This window comes from Dromaius novaehollandiae, chromosome 2 (assembly GCF_036370855.1).
Source record: "Dromaius novaehollandiae isolate bDroNov1 chromosome 2, bDroNov1.hap1, whole genome shotgun sequence".
Taxonomy (NCBI): Eukaryota; Metazoa; Chordata; class Aves; order Casuariiformes; family Dromaiidae; genus Dromaius; species Dromaius novaehollandiae.
The window spans coordinates 150,041,207-150,068,778 of NC_088099.1; the positions used below are offsets into that span (position 1 = coordinate 150,041,207).

Below are 27,572 nucleotides of genomic sequence, written 5' to 3' on the forward strand. Positions count from 1 at the left end.
AGGACTTTGGTCGTCCAAGTCCTTGCTCTAGCAAACACTTAATACGTAAACTATGTAAAGTTCTTATTGGAGGCAGTACTTGTACTCAAGTTTTCCCTGCCAATTCAAGTGAAGTAATCATTAAGCAGAAGAGCCATTCTCTCTCTGGGTCAAAAAATACCAAATTATGCCACTAAAACAGGATTCGATAAGCTTGAAGCTTGCCAACAGCATTTCCCACAGCAGATGGGAATTGCTAAGCTTGTTCTGCTGGTACCTGGAAGAGATGAGCTCAGGAATAAGAGGGAAGAGAATAGGAACTTGAAGCTGTAGCCAGATAGAAGTGATTCCAGTTTCACTCTGCACAGGGTGTCATTTGTAGTGGTGCTTCTTAACCCCTCTGCTGCTCCATGCCCCAGGGGTCAGGATCAGAGAATTGGTACGTGCTCAGCTGATTAAACGCATCTGTCCGTGAGGCTGCCTGTACGTTACCTACAACCCACCGAGTTGTACGATCCTCAGAGCAGCTCTGCTGCAAGGCACGCTCTGCAGGGCACCCGGCGCGGAAGCAAGGTGCAAGACCTGCCAGTCCCACTTGCTTCCCACTGTGCCTCAGAGGATTTGTTTCAAATGTAAGACAAAAATAAAGTTTAGAGGTCTGCCATTGATAATTTTCACAATACGTTATACCAGCCACTGGCTTCTGTCTAGATTTTCAAGGATACAAAATCTCAGACTCAGACATTCTTTATAGGTGGAAAATTTGTCTCTGTGAGTGAATCATGCCTATTCTGGGCCTTAGGCTAAGGCAGCGTCAGGTGAAAATTCTATACTTTTCTTCAAAGTATTTTTTTTGCTTAGCTTAACCTAAAATCTTTGGATCTGCTTTGAGACTCTTGGAGCAAGAGGTGGAGACATTAGTTAGAGGAGAGATTCAGACAACACTGTTAACTACAATCTAGGTTACAGCACTGGATTGCATGTGTAATTTTACCAATTATATACATATACGTCTGCATCTCTTCGGGTTATTATGAAACAAACAAGTAGGGCATGGTGGCTCATGCTCATCTAGAAACGGTTAGAGCTGATAATTTACAGAAATTCACAGTAGAACAGAATAATGATTTGCCAGATTAGAAGGAATCATATGATCACATCACATTTCTTTTAAAAAATTAGCCAATGTGATTAGGTGGAAAGAGAATTCTTTGGTATTTGATTTGGGGTTGAAGAACAGAAAGCGGTTATTAGCACTTTGATGCAAAATTATCAAAGAGAGAGATGAGCAAAATGAAGACTAAAAGATTAAAGAGTCTCATGTCTTGTTTATACTAAAATCTTTCACAGTTTTTCCATAAACAAATGGTGTACAGCTGGTAAATTTGGAAAGAAAATATAAAAATAAATGAAGTTTAATCAAGAAAGTATATTAACTAGGCACTTTGAAAAGTGTTGAATAGCTCATTCAGTGAATACATGTGCTGGAACTTTATTTGTGCAGGTGGAGAGTGAGTCACCTTTCCAATGGAGAAAGTAATTTTTCCAAGAGGAAAATAAATTATGAAACATGGAATGAAGCAAAAGTTGATAGAGAATTGAGTGGAAATTGTTTGTGCGTATCCTTTATCTGAATTCAAAACAGTATCTTTCTTTGATGGTAAAACCAGCTGTAGTTTTTAACATTGTCACATCAAGCCATAAGAACTATGGCTTGGGTGATATTTAGTTTAAAAGTGTTACTTAGCATGTATTTGTCACAGAGCAAGCTGTGAGAGAGTTCTTTTATTCTCCAAATTCAGCAAAAAGGCTAACTTGGAGCAATGTCCTATCCCTCATGCTTTTAGTTTTATTTATTTAGTCTGTTATGCAGCCTAGCAATCAAGTTAAGAAAAACTCATCTGTGACAGTTCTTATCTGGGGATAAATGCATTCCCAAGGAAACAGATGTTCCACTTCTGCGAGATGGAGATAGAGGTGACTTTGTAACCTCTTTTTACTTGTTTGGGATAAAAGTCAGTGGCCAGCAACTGTCTTTCCCTTCAGTCCCTGGTACAGGAGGCCAGCAGAAGACATTCTAAGTCAAGATATGACAATGCTGTAGAGGGGCAGTAGGATGTAGTATGTACCATATGGTATCACGCGGTACTCTGTGCTTAAACAACAGAGTTGTAGAGACTGCTAAGATGAGAGGGAAAACTCGAGGACTGTACTGTTCAGCACTAGAAGGATCTTTTTTCTTAACAAAATAGGCAGTGTATTAACATTTCTTCATGCCATTCACACCAGGAATATCAGTATCATGGAAGTTACCATGCTAGAGCATGCTGCTGGTCTGTTTGATTTTATGTGTTTTTTTCTGACAGCAACCAGCACCAGAAACTTTGGGGGAAGTTCTTCAGGGAAACTCTAAAGAGAAATAGACACTTCTAGCTACCATTAAGCTTGGCTTTATAATTGATGAATGAAGATTTTTTTTAAATTGCTTTTTTAAAAAAACAGCTTTTATCATTTCTGATTTACTAGAACGGTCTCATTAGCTACATAAATGTCTAGTGCTTTAGAATTTGCTGGCTTTGATGTCTTTCTGCATTTGTTTTAATCTAGTTATCATAGGCAGACATGAAATGTAACACCCCCTCATTAAAATAAATGTAATGTTGTGACACAAGCCGACAGAAGCAAGGAAGTCCCAAGACAGTGTTCCTCCCAGCCTCCTCTCTCGCAGTGCTGCCAAGACACTATATAAAACAAGAATCTTCCCTCACAGTATTTACAGGTGGGAAACACAAAAAGAGGTCAGAAGGGACAATATTTTTATTCGTGTTTTTTCACTCTGGACCTCCACGAATAGCAGATGGTGTCAGGTACTTATGCGGCACTGCTGGTTGTGACTTGGGTGACAGAACATGTTCTGGGTGACAGAATATTGCCTGGGAAAAGGTCTCTGGCAGAGGTGGCTTTTTAAGATGGTAGCAAAGTAACCAAACAACTAGAAGACACCAAAACAAGAAAAAAAATCAGAATCAAATTTATTTGTACCATTTTAGTCTATTCAGTTACATTTTGTGATGTTAATGCTATTACATAGATCTTTGCTTTATTTTAAATGTGCTTTTTAAATAGTTATAATAAACTTTACAAAGAGCATTTTTTCTGGTGGTGACACAGAAGGCCATTTTACTGTGGCTCCCACTGCAAGGGAAATGCATTTCTTGAATAGCTGAAATAAATGGTTACTATTTGACAAGAAGCACCACTTCCAGATATCAAGCCTGTCCAGAAATACCATTTCCAAAAAACTACTCAATCTCAAGCATGTCACAGAGGGGAAAAGGTACACCTGTGCAGAGATTGTTCTCTAATGTTCATCTTTGCTATTCCCCTGTAAATTGAGTTCAAATATATTTTCCAAAGTAAGGTAGCATTTCAGTTTTATTTGATGTGTAAACATATTGACATAAAACAGATGCACTTCAGGACTAAGCAAGGTTTACCCCCTACAGTGCGACAGAGTTTGTCAGAAATAAGTTGTACAGAAATTCACAGCTTCAAAATACAGTGCACATGTGGAGTTTTGGGACAGATGGGCATGTTACAGATGTTAGTGATTAGGAAAGAAGGTGAAGGACAGTTTTTAACATCTTGAGGTAGAAAATCAAGCTGTATCTGCACTGGATGTTAGAAGGACTCTGTTAAGTAGCAAAGGGGAAGAGAAACTTGGGCATTTTAGTGACTAAGAGATGGTAGGACTTTGTAATTTTTTTTTTTTTTTTAGAGGGAAAATTACAGTAAGTTATGGTATAGACAATGTTCCTGGGAGGAATTGGGATGGGATGCCCAGAAAAACTGTGCTCCCAGCTGCAAACGACTTGCTTACCTCAGCTTTGCAGATCTTCATCCAAAGTTTAAGACTAATTACAACCTTGACAAAATACTGGAAATGAAATCAAGACTTTGGATTGGCCACCGGAGCAGGCAATTAAATCCCTAGAAATGCTTGTGACAGCAGCTTTTTTCAAACTCATCTTCCCAGCAGACATTACCAAAGAGTGATGGTGTTTCATTTTCGTTTAAAAAATGAAGGTTCTAATATGCATAATGACACTAGAGACACAAACAGTTTAAGATGTAGCAAGTTTAGTTTAGTCTGGATAACACCTTGAAGTCTGTCCTTTTGTCTTTTGTTCTGAAATGTCAAATATTTCCTAGCTTTGTACTGGGAGCCTTAGTAGTTCGACTTGCCCTGCCTGGTACCTGAACCTCAATACAGGAGTGCAAGCCAAGTAGGGAAAAGCTTCACACATTTCGAAATCCTCAGAAGTCTTCATTCAGTTCCAGTTTAGGCAATAAAAGTTTTAGAGGACTAAAGCAGGTCTTTGACAGCAACAAATCTGAGTTCAACAAGCTATTCATCAAAGAAGGTTTAAACTCATGTGTTTCCTCCCTCCCTCTGCCAGCAGATGAATGTCCTGACGGTAGAGTAACACTGCCCTAGACTATCCCAGGCTAGTTGAGCCTGTGGGAGGTGAAGTGTGCTGTCTTGCAGTTTCAGCAAAACATGCAGGATTAATTGGTCCAGAGAGGAGACGGTGCAAAGAGGAGTTGGACTCTGTAATTTTGATTATCTCTAAGCAGGCAGACGGGGATGGGCGTTCTAGTTTCCCATCCCCATCCTTCATTCCTAATACAGGTTATTTGTTACAACACTTTGGTATGTTTGTGAGAGATGATATCCAAAGTCCTTGTGTGAGAGGCTGGCTGTGACTGTCCCCTCCACTCATGGCCTTTGTAGGTGCCTGTGCGTGGCAGAAGATGCAGTCCTGAGTGAACGGAGCCTGCTGGCAAAGCCCTGAGAGAAGTCCTGTAGTAGGACAGGAGAAAGAAAGTATGAAGGCATATGTTTGCACTTATCTTACTGGATACCTGAAAGTGGGTTTCCCCGGGGCGGCTGCCCAAACTCATTGATTTCAGATTTACACCAAGTTCCTCATTCAGGGAGGCAGCTCAGCTGCAACACTCAATGCAGTATAGTGAGCTGTAGCATTGCCTGTGCCACAGCTCTTCACTGGATCTGAACACAGACTCTAATCACAGACATTTCCAGAGCTCTGTTTTTTTGGTATTAAAAAGTAAGATAATTGTTCGATACCACTAAGCAAACACAAGGAATCAGTGGCATGGTCTCCTGCCAGGATGTCCCCTCTCTGTGGAGGGAGCCACAAGACAGCACTGAGGCATCACTTTCCCAGGAAGGGCAGAAAAACCAGGCCAGAGCCCTGCAAGCCGGGAAAGCTCTCTCCTGCTGGAGACTTGCCTTGCACGTTTTGCCTCTGAGCTGGAAGTTGTATGGTGTGATATTTTTATGATTCTTCGGTAGAAATACAAATGAGCCAAACCCCAAGACACTAAGCATTTGAAGTGGCTTGGCTTTTATTGATTTTTTTTTTTTTTTTAATGTTTGCAAATCTATGTGCTTGCTCCTGCCTGGTGGAGCCCTAGACAGCCTCAAGGAAAGCTGCTCTAAGATTGTTCCAGCTAGATTACAGCCACGAACTCCAGGACGTGTTTTGCGTGCATTTGTGCCTATGCCATCCCAACCCAGATCCCACATCAGACATGTTCAGATAAGTTTGGAAAAGCTTTTCAGTGACTCATCAGTGCTTTGTGTGCTTAGCAGGATAGAAATTCAGAGCTTTTTCTTGACAAGCTTTATGTAAAGCTTTACTTCAGAGCTGAAAATATTTAAGAAAAAGATAGAGAACACACAACCCTCTGTCCTACATTTTGTGATGGAACAATGTTCTCATCCTACCCACTGGAGCTTGATTTAAACCTGATCATTGAATTAAATATACATTTTGTATTTGTTAAATAGCTTCTGATAATGGATGCCTTCATGTTAAAGTTCCTAATCTTAAACAAAGTAGGACATGAAAATTCAAGCCTCTGCTTGAAAACAACAGGAATCACATACTCCAGGTGGAGACCTCCAAATGAGAAGACAATAAAGATACATTTGGTAAGGAGTATTAGATGGAATAACAGTCCTTCCCCGGACTAAACTGACCACATGTTCTTGTGGTCCTAGGATCACATTAAGTTTAAACAACAGAGAAAAGCTTACATTTATTCCTGCTTACATTCATGATACAAAATAATTGCCAAATAAATAAATACCAGAAGGTGGGGTGCTAAGGATGAACCCCGGCCCCCCAAACTCCGACCTTCAGATACATTACACTTAGTAGAGTACCATGTTATAAGGCCATGCCCAGCATGGGAGAAACACCTAAGTGGGACATTCTGCCATTCTCTTGCTTTTGCTCAGCATCTCGCGCACCAGCAGTTCACAGTGGTGTCCGTCAGGGAGCCGTTGTGCTTTCTGCAGCTTCTTGGCAGATGAAGGATTTAGAGACTAGCTGTACATAGCGTGTAGATTCCCAGGAATGGAAAGAGAGGCAAAAGCACTGCACGGGATCTTCAGGAAAAGCGGAGTAGCTTGGTGTCTCAGCTTCTGACTATTTACATATCCTGATGCGTGAGTTTATCCTGCATTATGAAGAAGGTATATGAAGGCCCAGGGTACTGGTAGGGCTAAATTCACCCAGTCCCCAGCACTGAGATGTACCTGTTCTATGACTGCAGGACTTCTACAACACAGTTCTGTCACCTCTCGTAGACCTATTCAGAAAGGCCGTAAAACGGATCCTCCCCCCTCATAGATCATGAAGGCCAAAGAACTGAGAGTCCAAATGCACAAATCCTCTAGCAGTGCAGCAGGAGAAGTAGTATCTACATTTTGAGGCCTGAGCAGCCATGCACATATCTCCAAGACCAGTGCCACTAGAAGCCTGAATGGGATGTACTGTCCGTTGCACCCCCACAACAGTTACAAGTCTGGCAGATTTGTTGTTCTAATGCTTCAAAGAGCAGAAATTTTCCTTAACAACTTTCTCTGGCATCAGTTAATTCTTATGAGCAGCTCAGGTACTAATGAATCAGGCCTTTTTCTTTTTTTTTCTTTCCTTCTTTTCTTTTGGCAGATCTGCATGAGGTGTGGTGCAACCCTCACTACTTTGCAAGTATAGATAATGACAGGCAGAGAAGCCTTTGTGTAAAGTTGTTTTTCATCTCAGCTGGGTTTTAGTTTGCAAAGCTATATTTCTGAAAGGAAAGGTTGCCTGCCAGCTGACACTGACATTTTTATATATAACACATTCTAGAAAATAGGTCTCTCTACATGTTCCCTCCATTTTTAAAAGTGGCTATTTAGCCTGTCAGTCCTGGAATGAGGGATTGAAAAGGAACTGTGTGGGCAGACAGGGCATACGAAATGCGTTGAAGTCAGCCGATGGAGCAGGGACAACAGCATGGCTGAACCTTGACACAGCATGATAAAATACAGGGAGTTCAGTCATCAGCCATTTCAGCCTTAGCTATGGCTTCTGCGACGTTAATCATTACTGCTAATTATTGCTCTATTGGGCTTTTTAATGTGATTATCAACCCATGGTAAGTGGAATAAGCAAGCCACATTCCCTCTTGTGAGTCTCCATAGAGCTGTCAGAAGTGCTGCTGACCTGAAAAGGCCTGAAATGAAGTCCTACGAATAAAAGAAAGTAAATCCTGTGATCCTCTCCCAAACCCAGTCCGCTAAGCAGTCGTCCAGGAGCAGAGATGACCTTTGGAGCTAGAACTCAGGTGCTGTGCTTGAAACAGATGGTTTAGGCCAGGTCAAAAACAGATTTTTGAATATATGTACTTTAAAATCCAATGAAGATTTTAACATACCTGGGAAGAACAGAGAGAGAAGTGCAGAGATCATGAAAAAGTAAATCAGGAGTCTTTAGCCCTTTGAAAGTGGGTCTGATTTCCTCTGAGGGAACTGGTGGTATGACGACTATAGATAGATTTGTTTTGTTTAAAACAAAGGTTTGCAGCCTCCTTTAAATCTGGAGACCCTCCTCCTGCCTAGCCAGTCCTATACCAGTAAGAGCAGGAAGGTATGATTATGACCAAGCTGCTTGTATCCTGGAAAGCAGTGATTTTTCAATCTAAGGACATGTGATTTAGAGTCTGTTTTGCTTATTGTTCAGAATAGTTTGTGTGTTGACTGACTTGAACTTCTTAGGAGCTCATATAGGAAACCCTTCTTTGTCACAGAGAGCCAAAGTATAGAGAAAAAAAAGCAAAAAGCCAAAGTAAAGAGCCAAAGTATAGACAAAAGACAAGCAGAGGAACTGTCAGTTTGCAGCTCACAGGATTGCAGTGGATTCTTGTATGAAATCTCTTCTTGTCCTCACACGTTTGGAGTCTCAGGCTTCTGAGAAGAAAGCAAGTAAATTACAGGTGAAGAAGTAGTCACTATTAGCTGGGAGGTTCTTGGTGTGTCAGGAACTGTTCTGTGCTTCAGCTGTTGCAATAGGACGACAGTAAATAATTGCCTTATTGCAATGGGATTTTAGTCCTAAATCGTGCAAGAACAGGTCGTGAAAAGAATAGAACTGAAAGATGCCAAGAGAGTACTTTCCCACGAAAACTAATCCAGGAACATTTGAACGTCCAGAAGAAAGGGTTAAGGTCTACAGAAAGGGTGGGCAGGGAGGCCAAACACATCGCCTCTGGACTGGGTGTTGAGGAGGTTCCCCCACCGTAGCAGAAGCAGTGCTGTGAGGTGCTGCGGAGCCTGCAGGGCTCCACGACAGAGCAGGTTTCTGCCGTAACAGTTACCAGTGCAGGAGCAGATGATACGACAGCATGCGTTTTAGTTGAAGAGGCAATGCTCTGCGTGTTAATGGAATATTCTGTGTTTCTGGGCTATTCCTGTCACTATCCGGTCAAGATTATGTGCTGCACGTGTTCTTACCTGAGGACCAGGATTTCCTATGCAATCATTTTAAAATGAAAACACGAAGCGTTACAAGCTAATGCAACTGAGAGCAAAGCATAGATTCCAGCATTCACCTCTGCGTGCCTGTTTTAGGTGGTAGGCTAAACAGTTAAGATTTTATTTAAATCCTAAAAACTTCTACTAAAACAAGAATCTAGAGGCTTAGCAGTAAAGTAAGAATCTACATTAGAAACATGTAATTTCATTATAATTATGAAAATGGGACATTATTAAAATCCTCTCTGAATGCTTTGTGGGTTTTTTTGTTTGTTTTGGGGAATTGATTTCTTTATTATGCTGTCATCATTCTGCACTTTTACTGTGTTACTTAAGTGGCTTACCTCTGTTATTTCTGGAAATTTTCAGTCAGTGACATTGAGATGATAGATTACTAGCTGCCTTTAGATTATTTTTTTCCCCCAAAGGGGGAAAAATAATGTAAACCACAGGCAAACATTCCAGATTCATCAACCTAAATAGCATTTTCTGGGTGGCGGTGTAACAAACACAACACTCATCATTTGTTCTGGAACAAAATCCGGCTATGAAGAAGTTTTGCACTGCAGTTAACTGTATCTCTAGCAGTAAGCAGTAGCTAGCAAGGCTTATTTTAGGCAAATGCAGAAAAATCAAGGAAGAAGCCTCACAGGCGTAAGATTATAAATGAGGGCTTGACATAATGCTCACAGGAAGACTAGCTGCTCATAAAATCCTTCTCCCTCAGATGACTTATGAAAGACAGTTTTCCAATGGAGTGATCAGCAGTATCTGATTTCTTGACAGAGGATCAGTAAATGGATTTTGCAGCAATAACTGAAGACTGATTACTCCTGCACTGATGGTGATGCCTAAGTAGGATCTGAAACATCAATGTGGGGATGGAAGGTGTGTTACATAGGGTCTACAGGAGACCCATGTCCTTCTGGAGCAAAAGCTGGAGACCAAGTGGGAAAGACTAGGGATCTTAAATGGCACAGGGCTATCTGTAGGCAACTGAATTGTGTCCAATGGTATCTTCATTGACAAATTTGCATTTTTATCTTGCAGAAAGGTGATACAGTTGCAAAGATTTTCCACTGAGCCTGAAGAAGAGGGCAAAACCCTAACTGTAAGCTCCTGTCTATCAGTACTTCTGAATGGAGGTTGAAATCTGAAGATAATGAGTCTGAAATCCATGTCACAAGTAGAGAATTACCTTTTACTTGGCTTAAGGGAAGGAGAAAACCCCAAATTTACTATGCAGCATATTCAGTTTGTCTCTGTGCCTGGGTTTTTCACTTTGGATGCAACAAAGCTCACTTGCCCCTCAGATTAACTTTTTTTAATATTTTGGCATGCTGAATTCAAGCAGACTGAAGCAAATGGTTCTGCAGGCCTGTGAGTCCTGTTCTCTTTGGGATGACATTTGCTGGCGTGGCTGGTCTCCAAGGCTGCTCCCTGGGTAACAAAGAGAACAGGTGCTGTGCGATCTGGATTGGTTTAACTCTGTGTGGTAAAAGCATTTATATGAAAGAGCAAACATAATGAAAATCAATACTTTAGTTTACCTACTGGTTAACTCGTTCATAAGCTGTATTGTAGAGCACTTTATCTGTTGTTTGACAAACTCCCACATATAAAACCTTCTGTTTACTCTAACAGTAATGATAGTCAGCCAGTCCTGATGATTGCTATCACACTATTAGGAATTTTGCTAAAAGAGTAAAAGTGGCAGAAGACAAGTTTAATAAGAGTCACTTTGTCCTATGCTACATGGATGTTGAGATTTCATAGCAGAGTACCTTCTGCTACCCTGTTTCAAGGTATGTGATGTTACTGTTGGAATGGGAGCTTGCTGGAGGAAAGTGGTACCTTCTCCAGCTGTTCCTTGCTATCCACACTGTTCCTGTTTTCCTGTCAATTAAAGGGCTTATATAACTTCCCTTAGGTATTTCAGGCAAAAAAATTAGGGTCATATTTCATTACCACCTGGTTAAACTTATCTGCCTGAGATTGCCTAAAATGAATTATGGACCACAAATACGATCCCTTCAGCCAGCTGACTGGCCCCCATCAGAGAGAGAGTAACAAACACCCCGGGGAGAAGGAGGTATTGTCTGCAGTCTGCATCCTTGGCTGCCTTCAGCCTTCATCTGCCACTAGTCCTCAGAGAGAGGGAGGCTATTAGCATGTAACAAGTGCATTCATCCTGGTCTGTAGAAAATGCACCACTGCCTTAATTAATTGATGACTTTATCTCAAAATATCTGTGCAAGGACAGGGAACATTCATGTTTAAAATATAATGGTGTGCTTGCCTGTGCTATAATTCTCAACCCATAAACCCTCTCCAAATCTTCTGAAATGCATCAAAACATTTCAAAACTTCATTACTAAAAAATGCCTGTTACTGACTGTATGAAATTTTCTAGTCTTCATTGATTTGATTAGCAAATGTCCATTTCTAGAAACGAGAGAGTATTAAAGGCTTGTTTGAGGGGACAGCTGCAAGAACTAGTTACTTAAAAATGTGGGTTTTGATTATTGTAGTAGATGGCAAATAATAGCAATTTTTTGATGTATCATTAACAAAAGTGTTTGTTTGATGCAAGCAGTCACTGTACATGGCCAACAGCAAGAGGGAGGAGAATGTGTTTTGTTACTAAGTTTTACATTTCTGATTGTAGGACAGGACAACATGACTGTTATGAAATATGCCTTCTGCCCACACTTTTTTCCATGCATTTGAGGAACTGAATTCCAAGATAACCACTGCTCACATTTTACTTGACCTTAATAGTTTCTAGAGACTAATTTGATTTTTCCACTTACATTCTCTATATAGAGAGCAGAATTACAATCCATTTAAATTATGCATGTGCATTTGTGGTTTGTCATTGAGTGACTAGATAATTATTATAAAATGTTTATGAAAAGGTAGATAAAGATATCTTATTTGAAAACATTTCTTTGTGGTTGGGAGAGTCCAGATAGGTAACCAGGAAATACATAATGCTAACCAGGAAATACATAATGCTAACAATAGTTAAAAAATGTATTTTTATCCACACAAAAGGAATACAGATTTCTTACACAAACACATAATTAAATGTAACATTTTCTACTGTCAATGGAAAATACAGCCCCTTAAGACAGAGCAATAGTTGATATTCTGGACACTTGAAGTATGGCTCTAGCTAGTCTGTGGATGACCATTGTTTCAGCTCTCTAGTACTATATACAAAGTCAAGATTAAAAAAATTTTTTGAGATCTGCCAATGTATTGGAAATAGGCTACTAAACAATTTAAGAAACTTACAGTATATTAGAAAAGTAGCTGGAAGGAAATGTTTTGGTCTTTCTCAGGGTTTCAGGGCTTGAGAGCTTTTTGGCCACGCTGCTTGTTTGGATGGCAGCCCTCCTCCACAGGAATTATGTTTGTACCCAAGGGTGTATTTGATAATCTGAGTAATTCATCTGAAGCAAGTCCAGAAGGCCAAATGCTGCCCTTTATTTCTTTCTGAAGCAATATGAGGCCAGGAGAAAGATTAGAAACGGTGACAGGGGTAAAAGTAAGTCGTTCCTTGGCATAAACTATCCTAGCCATAATTTCCTCAGGTTTTTTATTGTTCTTTTCCCCTTGTCTGCATTTCTGTGGAAGTAAACTGTGATATGTGGTGAGATGCACTATGATCATGGATTCAGGACCCAGTCAGAAACAAAAGGGATCAGCAATATCTTCAGCTAGCTTAAGTCTACAAATCTCACCAGGTTAACAGATTTTAAACTGTTGTTTTTATTCTTTTTTATTCAGATCAAACATACTGATATCGGTTTATCATTAGTGAAGAGTATGGAGTAAACTCTAGTTATCTATAATATTTTTATTATGCTTGATGCCATTTGGCTCAACACTTCTAATATATTTATCTTCATAATACTCCTGTGATCCAGGAAGGTAGTGCTGTTAGACAGCAAGTATCCAAGTCTGTAGGGAAGGACCAGGGGTGATATGGCATTGAAAATACATTTCTTTAGACTCAGTTTGGCATTCTAACTCTAAAGGCCCTTCTTTTTTTCCATTTTTTCATTCTGTTCATTAAAGAAAGCACTGATCATAACGGAGACTGACTCAGATCCATGGGAAGCGGGTTTTTTGCCCGATACACTGGGCTCTGGATGCTGTTTTAGAATGAGTGCAACCATTTAAAAATGTATGTTTCAAAATGTATGTGTTTCCTCAAGAGAAAGGAAAAAAGAAACTTTTTTTTCCAATTTTATGGGAAAAATTTTTAGACTAAGCCCTAAATAAACTCTTACAGTCAATGTGGTGTTTAGGCATAAAGCGATAGCTCAGGACTGGTAGGCATAATGTTTGGTCATTGCTGTTAAGGGGAAACTAGTACTGTGATCAATGTGATCACTCTTCCATGGAGGAGGAATGGCAGTACAATTTGGGTTAAACTGTTATGAGGATTTGGAACTGCCCTTTAAATACCACTTATTGATTAATACAAATGAATTTCTGTTCTGCTTGCCCCATGCATCAATGCAATTTATCTGTTTTCTAAGGCTTTCTGGTCAGGATTTAATCTGATAGTAACCTATATTAGAATAAGAAGTTAGTATAAGAATAATTCTACTGAAACCATTTACTGTGATGGTTACTTAATTAAATGCCAGAAAATCTGTTCTAGAAAAATTACAGGCTTAAAATCACAACTTAGCACTATTGTTATTGTTCCTATTAATTATATTATGTCTTAGATTTTAATAACACATGACAAATTAATGAAAAATCCATATAAATCATAAAGAAGGTGCTAGGTCTGCTGTTGCCTTAACTGAAAAGCATTTTGCCAGAATAATGTATCAGGTTATGTATTATTACAGCCTACTAGGTCATTCTTCCTCTTTTAATGGCCACATTATATCTAGCTTTTTCAACCTTCTTTCCGGATTATTTCTTTTTATATATATATATATGTATGTATGTATGTGTGTGTGTGTATATATATATATACATATATATATATATATGTATGCAAAGGAGACCTAATTTTACAGAATTTTAAAGGACTTTCTTTTTTTTAACCTTCCCCTTTGAGAATACCTATGATTTAGCCAGTCTATAAGTTTCCCATTTCAGGAGCCTTTTAGCAGAGTTCAATAACTGTTCACTTACTGATAGCACAGTGATCATAAATAGCATTATCTGTAATTTTCCATTCTAAGCAGCAGTGTCTGGTATCTTTATCTCTTCTGATATAAGTATTTCTATTAGCTTTATTGTTAGGATGTAGAAAATAAAAGATAAAACAAACTGGTTTCCATTCTATCTCTGGCTACAAGTTTAGTTATAAGCTTTCCCTGCACACATGGTGATTTTGACTGTGGTATAGGGGACTGATCACGACAGCTCAAAGGGATGTCAGTGATTTTCCTTCAGAAGAGCTCAGATACTTCTGAAGCACGTTATGGTAAATGTAATTTTGGGAATTTTGATGATAAATACCCTAAACCTGACTTCCCTATGTGCTTTGGAGTCAAGAGGAATTCTGGATACTCTCAAAGGATAATTGAAGTAAGATGCCTACAGGCACCCAAAAAACATCTTAGGCTGTAAAATCTGAAAATGGTCAGTTCTTTCAGTGCTGAAAGCCCCAAAGCTTATATCAGGCCAGTGGTGACAGTCTTTGTAGACAGAAAGAACTGATAGGGATTTGTAGTCAGGCCAACCGGCAGTTTGACAATGTAGTTTGTCTATTCAGTGCAGGTTTTTGTTTGAGTCAGACTCCTTTCTGAGTCACTTGCTTACTGTAACTTTTTGCTTTGAATTTTGAGACTGATGCAAACTATACTATTGATCCTGCAATCAGAGTAGGAAGGCCTGATTATTATATCAATATGGAGCCCCATATGCTTTAATTAAATTTGGAATGTATTGTATTTTGAAAAAAAGTAGAATAAAAGCCAGACTGACCATACTTTTAAAAGGAAATAGCATCTAACCAATCTGAAGCTGGAACTGTGTCTCTTTGTGATCTCCGTTAGCTCAGAGAGCCTAATCCTGTGCATTCTTCCACTGCTTTCCGCTGATTGTTTGAGACCAAGTGTTCGAGGTCTCCCTGCTGTCTCAGTGCTTGGCCAGTCGGCTTCCGTGTGTGTCGGGCATCTGTCTGCCAGCCTACTAGCTAGGCAGCCAATGTCCGCTGCGCTGGAAATGAAAACTCACTGGGGGCTTTACACTGCAAACAGAACTCCGAGGATACCAGTGATACCTAAAAATACCTCTGACATGTATGGTGATGGCAAACTAGGGAAGTTTAAAATAAATCAGAGAAATGACATCCCAATAGTCATTTTTCTCTAATTATATTGAGAAAAGCTTAGTGCGTAAATTTTTTGGAATTAAGGTATTAGCAGAAAGCTCTGTCACTGGAGACAGCCTAAGCTCATATGGTTTGAAACAATGTGTAGTCACTTGGATACTTAATAAAAAATTATTGGAATATATTTGATGAGTTTTTGACCAAGAAACTTAGCTCTTACTCTAAGAAGTTCTTCTGGGACACTCTGCCTTGCTATGTGTTGCAAATGTCATCTCAGAGTTTTGGTATTTCTGCTTTTAATTTTTACTAAAACCAGATATGAAGTGGTTGCCTGAAAAAGAAAGTTAAAGGATTTGAAACCTGAAAGGATGCTCATTCTGAGTTTTGAAGGAAGGTTTACAAAATTCCATATGAGTTTACTTATAATATGTCTACTCTGCAAAAGAGCCTTTTTTTTTCAAGGGTAGATCTGCCTATTTCTGGATGGAAAAGCTGTGTCCTTGCCTACATTTTAAAAATATCAACATCAAAGACTGTTTTCATCTTCCCAGTGTCTATGGAGAGAGACAGGCTAAATTGACCTCTAAAAATTCCTGTCTGTCCCCAGAGATTATAGAGGAAGTCCTGATGACTATTTAAGACTAGATGCTTGTCTTGTAGATAAGTTAGATGAGATGAATTCAGTAATGCTGCTTTATGGAGAGATATGGATTCAGATATTATAAGGTCAGAAAGGACTTTTGAGATAATCTAGTCTCACCTTGTAAGCATAGGAATTCCTTGAGCTGATTATTGTTTGAACTAGAGTGTATCTTTTAAAATCTATTCAAGTAGATGTAGAGATGGAGAATCTACTGCTGTTTTTCCTTGTTTGTTTCACCGTTTAATTTCTGCTTTGTTTTTAGTCTGCTGTTATATTTACATTCTAACACCAAATTTCATTTTTTGAGCTTGCATTCACCTGTAAATCGAAGCGGCTATGGATATCAAATTTCTTCTCTCTTTGTAAGTACTTGCAGATTCATCTCATCTTCTTTCCCTGGTCCTTCACGGTTTGTAATGGGAACCTGAGATCTCCTGACTGGATTCAAAGAGTTTCAAGAGATTCAAGAGTTTTGATTCATGAAGTCTAAAATCAGTTGGTATTTTGCTAATTCAAAGGCCTCTCCTCTCTTCAGTTCATGCATATGAAACTCCCAGAGGTATGCTGACCAGATCTCTTTTTACAAAAAGGTGCTCACAGCAGAGGTCAATGAGTGACAAACTCAGCACTCCACATAAGCTTTATCTCCAGTCCAGCCCAGCTCTGGCTTAATTCCCTTCAGAGCGATCTGCTGGAGCCCTCTACTTACATCAGAACATGCAGAGATGAGTCTGTGAGAGATCTCTGATATGTGAAGCAAGAGGTATTTGCTGCCCTGCAGTTTATTTAAATAGATTTTAAACATCTATCGTATGGCTCCCAGAGAATTAGACTCTGTATGTGTGTGTGTGTGTGTGTGTGTGTGTGTGTGTGTGTGTGTATAACTCTTTTGATAAAAGATAGCCTTCTCTGATAAGAATAAAGGGATCACAGGGCTATACCTCCCTCCAGCATCCTTTTCTCAGGGAGACCTTCTATAGAAGAGTTACCCATCTGTAGATTTTCCCTATACTCTTCTGTAGAAGTTCTTCCTATCTGAGAACAGAGTAATTTTCATCAAGATAAAGACTTTGTCTTCAGATATTAAAAATATAATTAACAAATCATTTTGTATATCCGATTATTTTAGGACAGAGCTTGTGACATCCTTTGGGTTGCACTCTCCCTCAACATTTTCTAGGTTTTTGTGCTAACAAAAAAATCAGAAGACAAATCTGTCAAATTCACTTGCGTTGTCAGTGTCCTTGTTCTCTCTTACTGTCATCAAAATTATGAAGGATTTTCTATGTTGCTATATCCGTCCAGGCGCCATCAAAATTTCATTATGTTTCCTTTCCTAGCCAAGTGTAAAGGGATTTTATTAAATGAAAATCATGTTATGTATGTGAAAAATATTGCCAGACACACATAGCAAGCTCTCCAGAAACCACACCTTGAATGTTTTGCCACAAACAAGTTTTTTCTGTACTTTCTGTGTGTATATGTGTTTCTGTGTGTATTTGCACTTTACATATGTACACAAACTTTGGAGGCTTAGTAGGTCTTTGAAGCAGTTTTAGCTAATTGCCTGGACAGTGTGTCCTCAGGAATAAATTATTCCTTCTTCTGCATAACAAAATATATCAATAGATCAATATGCAGCAAGACTCTCCAAATCTAAACAGAACTTTGGAGAGGTTTGAATCCCCATCTTGATTTCTTGGTATAATGTAGGTACATCTATCATAACAAATTAAGTGTGCATTGGACCACTCCAGCAGTGGCGTGGAATAGATACATCCATACTCTTAAACTGCAAGTAGGATATCTCCATGTCAACTGCCTACCAAGAATGTTTTTGGCCTATGGTAATCCCTGAACATGACCAGGAGTATTTTGGAAAAGTATAAGTTGGCCTGGCTAAAATAAGCCAAAACACAGTCTACAAAATCAAGTGTCCAGGAAAGTTCTCTACAGTGCTTAGTTTACTCCTACAGACATAGCTTAAGATGATTAAAATTTTGAATTACTTAATGATTTTGATACCTTAGTTGGGATTCTTTAAAGAATTTCCCTTTTTTAATGTGATGTGTGCACTCTCTGTAACAGACCTTGCTTGAATGCCACATGGTAGGCACCCAAATTCACCAGATTTCTTTGAAAATGCCGAAGATATTGCACAATGATGTTCAGAAAATGAATAAAACTGTTTCTATCACTTTGGAGTCAAAAATAAGTTTTAAATAATGGTTATTGCATTTTCCCTTGTTTATGGCCCAAGCAGACTTCCCGAAAATCATTTATGTAATAGCAAGATATACTCAAATCAACAGCATCTGGTGCCTGTATCATTAACAATCAAGGATATCAACACAGAACATGAAGGACAAATATGCTACCTATTTTTTAAAAGAAGGAAAAAGGTGTTTCAGGGGAAAAACTATAACAAGTTATTGAATGATAAACTTCTAAGCACTCAGAGGATAGTATAACGCTAAGCAGCAAGCAGCATGCCTTTCAAGAACAAAACATACCAAACTAATCCATTGTGCTCCTCAGATTGAACATAGGCCAACAATATTATGTTGTTTCAAAATAAAACAACAACAACAAATGCAAATTTTAGCCCTCAGTGTATTAATAACAGTGTTGTGTGTTATATCTGGGGGAAAATTATTCCAGTCTGTTTGACATCGATAAGGCCCAGCTCTTCACTGGAAAATCACATTGTCTTCTACCTACCACATTTTCAAAGTGTGCTGGGGGAATGAATTAGAAAGATCTCAGAAGAAACTGTGAATGTATAAAATGTGAAGGCAAGTTAAAAGACTTAGGCTTACCTAGCCTAGAAAAGAAAAAATATTGTGTGGGAGTGGTCTTATAAGAATCTTTAAATATATAAAAGTTTGCTTATAGATTTAATGGGACCAATGGTTCTAAATGTTGATGGAGGGAGAATTTAATAAAATAAATAACTTAATTTCCAGCAGGTAAGTTGGATATTTATAAAGTTTCTTAGATTTATTAAATATGAGAACTTTTGAAGTGGTAGGCCTGGAACTCCCCAGAAAAGGGAGCTTTAAGGAACAGGCAAGAAAACATCTGTCCAGGATGACATAGGCTTATTTGCTCTGGCGTCTCAGGAGTGGAATCGCCTAAAAGACCTCTCGCTACATCGGGACCATTGAACAAAACAGGACGAGAGACTGATACCTGCCTCCAAGGCCAAGTAGCACCAGCTGATGAAGCACAGAACATATTTGTGATTTAGTTAAATAGTTTGAAGGATAGAAATTCATTACAAATATTTTGTAATAACATATTATGGCATGTCAGTACCACCACTAGAATTTATTTGATCTGCACAGGTACAGAAGCTAATTCTGTATTTGTAATTCTGAAATTCCGAAGAAAGTAATTTCTTGTTCAGAATATAATAAAATCAGACTACGAAACTAATCAATTTTTTATCTATATGCCCACTTCTGTACCTCTTCCTGTCCTCTCCCTTTTTATATACCCTTTTTTAGTGAGGTAGATTCCATTTATTTGACTATTTAGATTACTTCTTACCCTTCTTCATGATCTCCTGAGACACGAGCTCTGCATCACATTAAAATATGAAAAAAAGCAATGCTTTTGAGATAATTTTCATCTGAAGTACATCCATAATATCTGGTATGAGAAACCTTGGTATAAGTCTTAGAATAGGAGCAGGGTTGGTCACAAGCCTTCTTTTTTATTACCACATGATCTGAATCTGTGTTTCTCCATTTATACAAGTAGAAAATAGGTTGCAACAGCTCATGTAATGGTAATGAGATCTTTTTTTGGTTTAGAAACAACCTTACAATAAAGTAGTTATTATACAATAGCTGAGAGCAGCCTGCTTTCTGAAGGCTGTCTGCGGGGATATTTGAACTGTGTGTTGCTTGTTTCTTGCAGATTACTTTCTAGGGAACTGTACAAAGAAAACAAAAATGAGGAAACAATGTTCTTTCTAAGAACAGGTTTGACTGCTTATTTTGTCTTGTGAACTTTCTCTCTAACTGTAGCGGCCTAAAGAAACCTAGCAATAGATGATCTGCAGATATTGGGTCATTCTGTGCCTGACTTTTAAAGGTAAATTTGCAATGTCTAAAATATATGTGCCTTTCTGATCTGGTGAGTTATTGAATATGTAATTGCACACCCTGCTTAGGTATAAAACTGTTGAGTCCCCATTGAAATAACAGATCGTTCGAACGGCATATGTGCTAGAGCTGAATTAACGGCATTGAAGAATAGCTGTGTAAGAGCTATTGGCATGAGTGGGCCGAAAGCTTCTCCCCACTGCGCTTCAGGTGTCCAGCAGTAAAACCTGAGTGAGGTGCAAAATGTCCCTCCCAATTTCTTTCTCTGGGCCTCCCTAATTAAGCCTAGCCAATTTGATCTCCTACCTTTTGGGCTCTTCTATGGGATCAAAAATGCCATGGCCACATGCATGAAGCATGGAACTGGAATAAACTCATTCTCCCGCTTCAAGACTGATTAAAAAGAAGAAAAAAAAGTAAAAGCTTAGCTTTGTTCTATCAGACTTTACCTTTACGCCTGAATAGCATTATTTATCCCCCTGCAGCCAACAGAGAGGTGGCATAACACCAGCTCGTATGCTCTGGTTAGTTTGACAGAAATGTGATTATGTGTTTATGCCTGATCTAGATTAAATTTGTGCTGGCAGGTGGCCTGCTAATTCACAAATCTAATATTAATGAGGGCAGAACTAGGGCTGCAGAGTTCACAACTACCTGTCTCCTCCTGTATTGGTTATTCCCTGAAATGTGGGGGCTTAGTCTGATTAGGTTACTGGTTAATGGGAGCAGGTGACTTTGGAAGAATCAGTTCATTAACTGTTATGGCTGAGGTTAAGCATGCGCTCCAGTGACAGAATTAAACTAAGTACTGAGGAGAACAGCATGGAAGGTTGCTTGTTAAAGAAATGACGATTGTGTTGACTTCCCGGCTCGTATCCAGTTTTTTTTTTCCATTGGTGTAGTTAACAGGTGTGCTGTGATGGAGTACTTTGTTTCATAGACAAAATGTGAATTACTGATAGCACGTGAAAATACACTCACTACCGCAGAATTGCAGAGCACAATTTTCCAATGGCTAATAAGTGTTGACTATAGATATTGCTTTGCTTTCTTAGGTTAGTTTGCTTGATATTTGTTGGAATCAACAGTGATCAGATCAAGTGAATTTTTTTGTCCCTCTGTTAACTGACACTACAAAACTGTATTCAGTTAATATAGAACTTGAATAGAGTAAATGTTCTTTTTAAAGTGGGTATATCAGTACTAGAAAAATACACTTGTGCAAAATTACTTCTGACACCATTAGGATACATTAGAAAGAAGTGAATGGCAAGAGGCAGATGAGAATCTCCTAAAAAATAGAAACATTTATCTTCTTTGCTGTTTTGCAAGAGGCAAAAGAACTGACTTTGCTCTTGTATTTGGTTTTGAATTTCAGTAAGGAGGTTGGTGACATTGTGTCCTTCTGAGGTTACTGAGGATTTTGAATTTAATGGTGCTGTGTGTATGTGTACATACTCATGCACAGCAGTGGATGTCAGCTAGTGCCTTGGAGTAATAAGCAACAAGCCTAATAACCCTGATCTTGCACTTCTAGCAAATGTGGCTTTGTTTTCATTATGGAGTCTGTAGCCTTTTCTCTATAGATCTGTGGAAAACTCTCAACGTCTCAGACAATCCAATACGTGTAAGTGCAAAGCATTGCCCAAAGTATTTAACCTCTGAAGTGGTGGTGAAATTCAGGAATTCTAAGATCCCAGATCTGCTTCATGTTTTACATCATGAGGTTTTTTTCTTTTAGTTTTTACAAACTCCACAAATACTATGCTTTATCAAACAACAATGCCTTTTGATTAAAAAAGTCATGTGTTATTAAGCTGCTTCAGTTTTGAAAGCTTTTGCATTTTTTGTCATCAAATATGCTGTGGGTATTTAATATCTCGCAGACGGATAAGGATGTAAAATATCTGCCTCTCAGACAGATAAGGACTTCCTTTAAATTGGGAGAGGATTGAGCATATGCTGTTTCTGGATACCGTAAGGCTGATGGTGTGAACAATATTGAGAGGCTTCGGTGGTTAAATGCCATTTATATACTCTTTCACAATACACCAAAAAGGTTTCTTATGATGCAGTTTAAAAGTAGATTCTTCCGATTTCATATACTTTGAAGCTGATGACGTAAAACTGAAGAGTAAGTTAGAACAATGGCAATGGATTTTGTCAGAATAAAAGTATTTTAGCAAAACAAAAATGAGAAAGTGACTATATTTAGCCCTCATTATCTTTCAAATAGCTAACTTAATATTTCTATTTCCACAAATGAAATTACTTTAAAATAATACAGACCCATTCTCCAAAAAAGGTACTCTTAAAAACTTGCAATGATGAAAAGATTAAAATGTATCAAAAAGCAGTATACATTTGTTTGTGTAAGGACTACCGTGTATGCAAGGACTCAGCAGTGTTACATTAGAAAGTACTCTAACATTCAAAATCTAAATTCTAGCCCTTTCACCTTCTTAAAACCAGTGAAATTCATTATGCCTTATCTTAATTCAACTACAGCAGTGGGGAAAAGTAATTTTAGTATACTTAGAGAGGTTGCAGGAGCCTGCTGAGTTTTCATTCTCCTAAGGCTTAGCTAAGAACGAATGTCAGTGATACAGGTGGGGAAAAAAAAGTAAAAAAAACCTCCAAAGATGTATTGAAATGTAGTAGACCTGATCATAAGAACCATTTTAAATAACACATTGTGGCCTGACATGGTATGACAACAAACTATTTGAGAAATACACACTTGAAAGAAAAATGCTTGCTATTCTAAAAGAAATTGTTTTCCTACCATCTCCCTTAGAATAACACATTCTCCCTTGTTTCCAACTTTGTTGTTCTTTATTTCCATTCAAGACAGCTTCCTGCCCTTGCTGCTACAATGCGATATCTGAGTCCTGTTTGAACGTGGGGATAAGGTTGCATGATATATCCTGATAGAATCAGACCACTTGTAATCATTGCTTAGTGACTTTGTCCCAAGAAAACAGAACTATTCCGTATCCCAGAAGGGAAGCTCCCCGCGGAGGGAAGCGAGGGGAGCGTCGGCGGGCCGTCGCAGCCGCACGGTGTGCTGCTCGCGGGAGGCTCCGCCGTGCCCGGCCGGGCTGCTGCCACCTGACTGCTGTCTCTGCCACCAGAGAGTGCAGCTGAGCCTCCCAAAGGGTTCACGGTCCTCCGGGCTGTTTTAAAGTTTGTGATATTTACTCTAAAGGAAGAAAACCTATGAGGAGTCCTGGGGCTTGAGGAGAAGTTCTTCTAGGGACACAAGTAGTCTGGCTCTTTGCCCAAGGACGAGTTTCCCTTGCTGCGACCTAGGGAAACGCTCTCCTGCATTTCTGCCTCCTGGCCCAGAAGGGACATGTCTGCCAATCTGCAGTTCTTTCTAGCTTCTCAGTGCCCAGGGCTAGAAGCTTTGGACATCAAACAGCAGCGACGAGCGTACTGTACAAACCGGGCAAGACACCGAAGGCAAGCACCAGGGAGATAACTGCACAGAAAAACACTTAGCGTGCAGTGTGCATTGCTCCTGCCGCCAGAAGACCGCTCAGCGTTACAAAGCTGACCTAGTTTAGGGGTTGACATTCTTGTTAAACGCTCCAGGGCAGGTACTTTCTTAAGAAAGATACTTTTGTTCTGCCAAGGTCCATCTACAACACACCGCCTGCCAGCACTAATGTTTCTTTAAAAAAGACATTTGAAGGACAGCTTATATATTCTATTTGGACTGTAAATGTGAAGGAAAATGTCTGTAGGGCTGAGGGAGAGGAACTGCATACCCGCACTACAGAACTAATGCACGTTCTTAATGCTGCGGCACTTGACAAGCTTATTGATAAAGCTTTTGTATACGGTTAGCTTTCTACTTCATTTTGGTGACCAAAGTTAGGTAGTTGAAAAGGAATTGAAGAGCTTTTCCAGATGAGCGTCTTTAGAAAATACTGATCCCCAGCTACTCCCATTAAAATCAACATCCATAAAACCGACAGTGTGTAAAAGCCTGAAAATGGATCTTGGTGTCTGAATTTCATCAATACTTTTTGAAAATTTTGATTATAATGTGCAATAATTATTATTTTCAATAAAGTTATTTGCAAGCTAAAAATGGATTTTAAAACACACGCCTTTCCCTTATCTGTATCGTCCTCATGAAGAACTGACTTGTGTTTATAATAAACAGCTGTGTGTATAGTGAATTTTTTCACATTTATTTGTTTTGTTTTATGTCTTTTGGAATGATAGGGTGCACATAAGTAACTGTGGGAAAACACAGATTTAGCAACTTTGGCCCAGGTTTTCTTCTGTAATTTCTCATTTATTCTGGCAGTTTTTGACCTGGGAGAAACCTGAAATAGCACAAAAGACTAAATGGCACAAGTTTAAGCTTTAACATAGAATTCCCTAGCTGTTGGGTCTGGTCCAACTTTCTCTGAAGTCACTGGAAAAGTTCACATTGATTTCACTGCGAGCTGGATCAGACCTTATCAGACCTTTCAGTTAAATCTCGTGAGACAAATTCTTTGTTCTGCTGGATCTGGCTTGTCCCACAGAGCTAATGAGCTGAACAGCTGTAACTAAAGGGAAAAGTTTGCCCTATAATATTTTCTTTTCATAGTTTCATTAGGGTTATAATTCCAAATGCCCTTGTTTTAAGGAAGAAAGGAAAAGCAGCAAAGAAAGAGGTTATAGTCTGTTGTCTATTATGCGGTAAACAAGAGAAAGGCACAACGTCTCAAACCTAAGGCTTGTGTCTTGACCTTGAGAACTCAAATTCTGTCATCCTACTCTGTACTTCTAAAAATGAATTCAGCGGGGGGAGGGTTCCTTTGTTTCACACTTTTGACCTTAATTTTGCTGATAATTCTGATGATTGAATTAGTAAGTCTGCCTATGATATGTTCCCTGTATGTCATTGTTCCACTTCCTACCCAGGCAAAGCTGAGCTACACCCTGGTAAACAGGGCACATCCTGGCGTCCGAGGAACTGTGTCACGCTGTCCATATGTTCCTTCCTGCTAAGGAGGCCATCCTGCTTTATAAGAAATATAAAAGATCCATTAGAAATTGAATTTGAGTAGTTTTAAGAAACAGATGCAGGGTTTCATGAAGAAAAAAATGCATTTTATAAGATAAGGCAGTATACTGCACCAGCCGTCTGTAGGCCATGTAGCGTTCGGTGTGTTATCACCAGATTACCCCCTTAGTTTTACTAGATTGGCCTTTATTTTTATTTATAATATAGTATCCTTCTGTCTTTGCAGTTCCCCTCAGGGGCTGCTGATTGCTAAGCAAGTACTAACCTCCCATATTAAGCCATTGTGTTATTAGCTGTTCTTGCTATAAACAATAGCAAAGGAATAGTGAAAAATAATTTCGTAAGTTTTGAATCTTCATGTTCTTGTTTCCTTCATGACCTGCACTCTCCATATAGGAAAACACACTAACTGAAGCCAGCTTAGAAAACTGGTTGGACTAAATGATTTGAGATCTGGATCTGTCATAGCAGATTATTTCAGACTGGAGTACCAAACAGCATTTCAGAGCTCTATAGACCTTTCCATTACCTCTGTAACTCCTGCTGATGGTAATCAAAACTATTATCTTATTTGCAAGGTACTTAATACCATTCTGATAACTACTTCTTTTGTCTAGCCCTTACCATCTGTTTTGTTTTATGTTTCTCTCATGGCCATTTGAAATAATGTCTCAAATGTTATTTGTATAGTATCCATTTTCATCATAATATAAATATGTAATAATATTTTCTATAATGAATAATATATTATATAAATAATATAATACAAATAAATCCTGAGGGGTCATATTAGAGATTATAAGCACTTTTGGGTAAGACAGATAGAAAAGTGAAGAAAAAATATATATTTTCATTTCAGCCAGCTTTTAGCCCTATGGTCATTTTAGAAAGTTGAGCCTGTCTGCCTCAAACCTTAGTTCCTGACAGAGACTGCAAATATCAGAAAAATACTGAGTACATTTGTTGAACTATAGAGAACCTCATAAAGTTAAAAGTGGAAACACTACATGTAAGATTGAACTTAGACAGAAAAAATAACTGATAAATTCAGTCTTTAACAGTGCTGGAATCAATGAATTAACAAGCTACTATATCTGGTAATGCTAAGCACCTACATTCACTCATATGCTCATTAGTATGCTATTACAATTATGCCTTCCAGTGGAAATCTCTAGCCATCTAGGTCGGGTTACTGCTACAGAAGTTCACCCAACACGTTCCTCCTGTTACCACTTTCCAGACAGTTAATTTTAAAAAGAAGCAATGTGGAGGTGAATAAAGTGTGCTTTAAGGAAAGATAGAGAGTGTGGAGAAGTAGAAAATATGAGCAATTGTTGTTACTGAGAATGCAAATGGAACATTTAATTGATGCTTTTTCACAACAGCCTCTGAGCTGTAGAAGGAGGTAGTACAAAAATGCTTTGATGTTAAAAATGCTAGAATTTGAATACTTAGAAGGTCCTACAGTAGAATTAATGATGATAATAAGTTTTGTTGTTCAGTATATCTCCCTTGAGGTCGAGGCTGACATCTGTAAATAAGGCAAGACAAAGGCTCAGTCACAGAGTAGTTAAATAAGTATCTGTGGCCAGCTCTGGGATATTTGGTCTTTGAAAAAGTTCTGGTGCTTCTTAGTGAGCCTCTTCATTACCAGACTAGAATTTAGCAAATGCAAAATAACCCTAGCATTTCACTGAGCCCAGTAAAGATGTCAGTAATTCCAATGGTGCATGAAGAAAAGTGTCTGAAGCACAACTTTGTGAAAATGCTTAGGAGAAGTCTTAGTGAAAAAAAATACTATTCTGAGGAGCCAGTTATGTGAGAAAAAATAGAAACATTGTACTTTGCCTGACATAAAATTACAGAGTGTCCATCAGTTTGCTAAATACAAACAACAAAATGAACAATTGTTCTGTGGAACGGATTTAAATCACGAGGCATTACTGTGTTGTACCTGCTACAGAAATGTGCTTACAATGGGTGCCACTTTCCTCTCTATTGTTACAGCTGTTTTAGTCCAATTTTGCTTTCTATTCAGATGCTGGCTCCTCTGGTTCAGAGTCAGCCAGGAACTTGCTCAATCCCCCCTCCCACATACAGAAGATTAAAAACTATATGAAATGTGTTGCTCCCGCTGGAACGTGCAATCACCAGGGCCCAAAGCCTTGCTGCTATGGGACAATGCAAAGCTGAGTAACTATGTAGCTCACAGTACAAATACTTCAATTATTAGAAGACCCATTACTTTGTTCCCGGTTCCAAAAGCTAGAGCAGTATCAGGACCCCTGAGACACACTCCTATCGAGATATGCATCCCTGCCTGGCTTCCAGGTGGCAGGATTCGTAAGCCGTGCTTTGGAAAAGATTTTGTTCCTGTGAACTGAGTTCTGCCAAAAAGCTCACATAGCCTCTTCCCGGCAGGTACCAACCTTCGTCTCAGCAAACCTCCGTCCCTCCCACCAGGTTCACATCATTCCAGAGCAAACCTTGTAGCTGAACTGGCTGCTGCTCCTCTCCAGCATAAACCAAATGACCTCTCCCTCCTGGCAGACCATGTAGCAACTTGCCAAGCTTCCTCCTTTAGTCACTTAGTATTGCTGAGGAAT

The 27,572-nt window shown here is 38.9% G+C and overlaps 1 long non-coding RNA gene across 1 annotated transcript; it reads right to left on the minus strand.

The window, feature by feature from the left end:
- Positions 1-2,986: 2,986 nt before the first annotated feature.
- On the minus strand, positions 2,987-27,572 carry LOC112982946 (uncharacterized). Its single transcript, XR_010388037.1, has 2 exons — positions 27,396-27,572; positions 2,987-10,309 (listed from the first exon to the last, which is right to left on the minus strand). It is a non-coding gene; the product is annotated as an uncharacterized LOC112982946 (long non-coding RNA).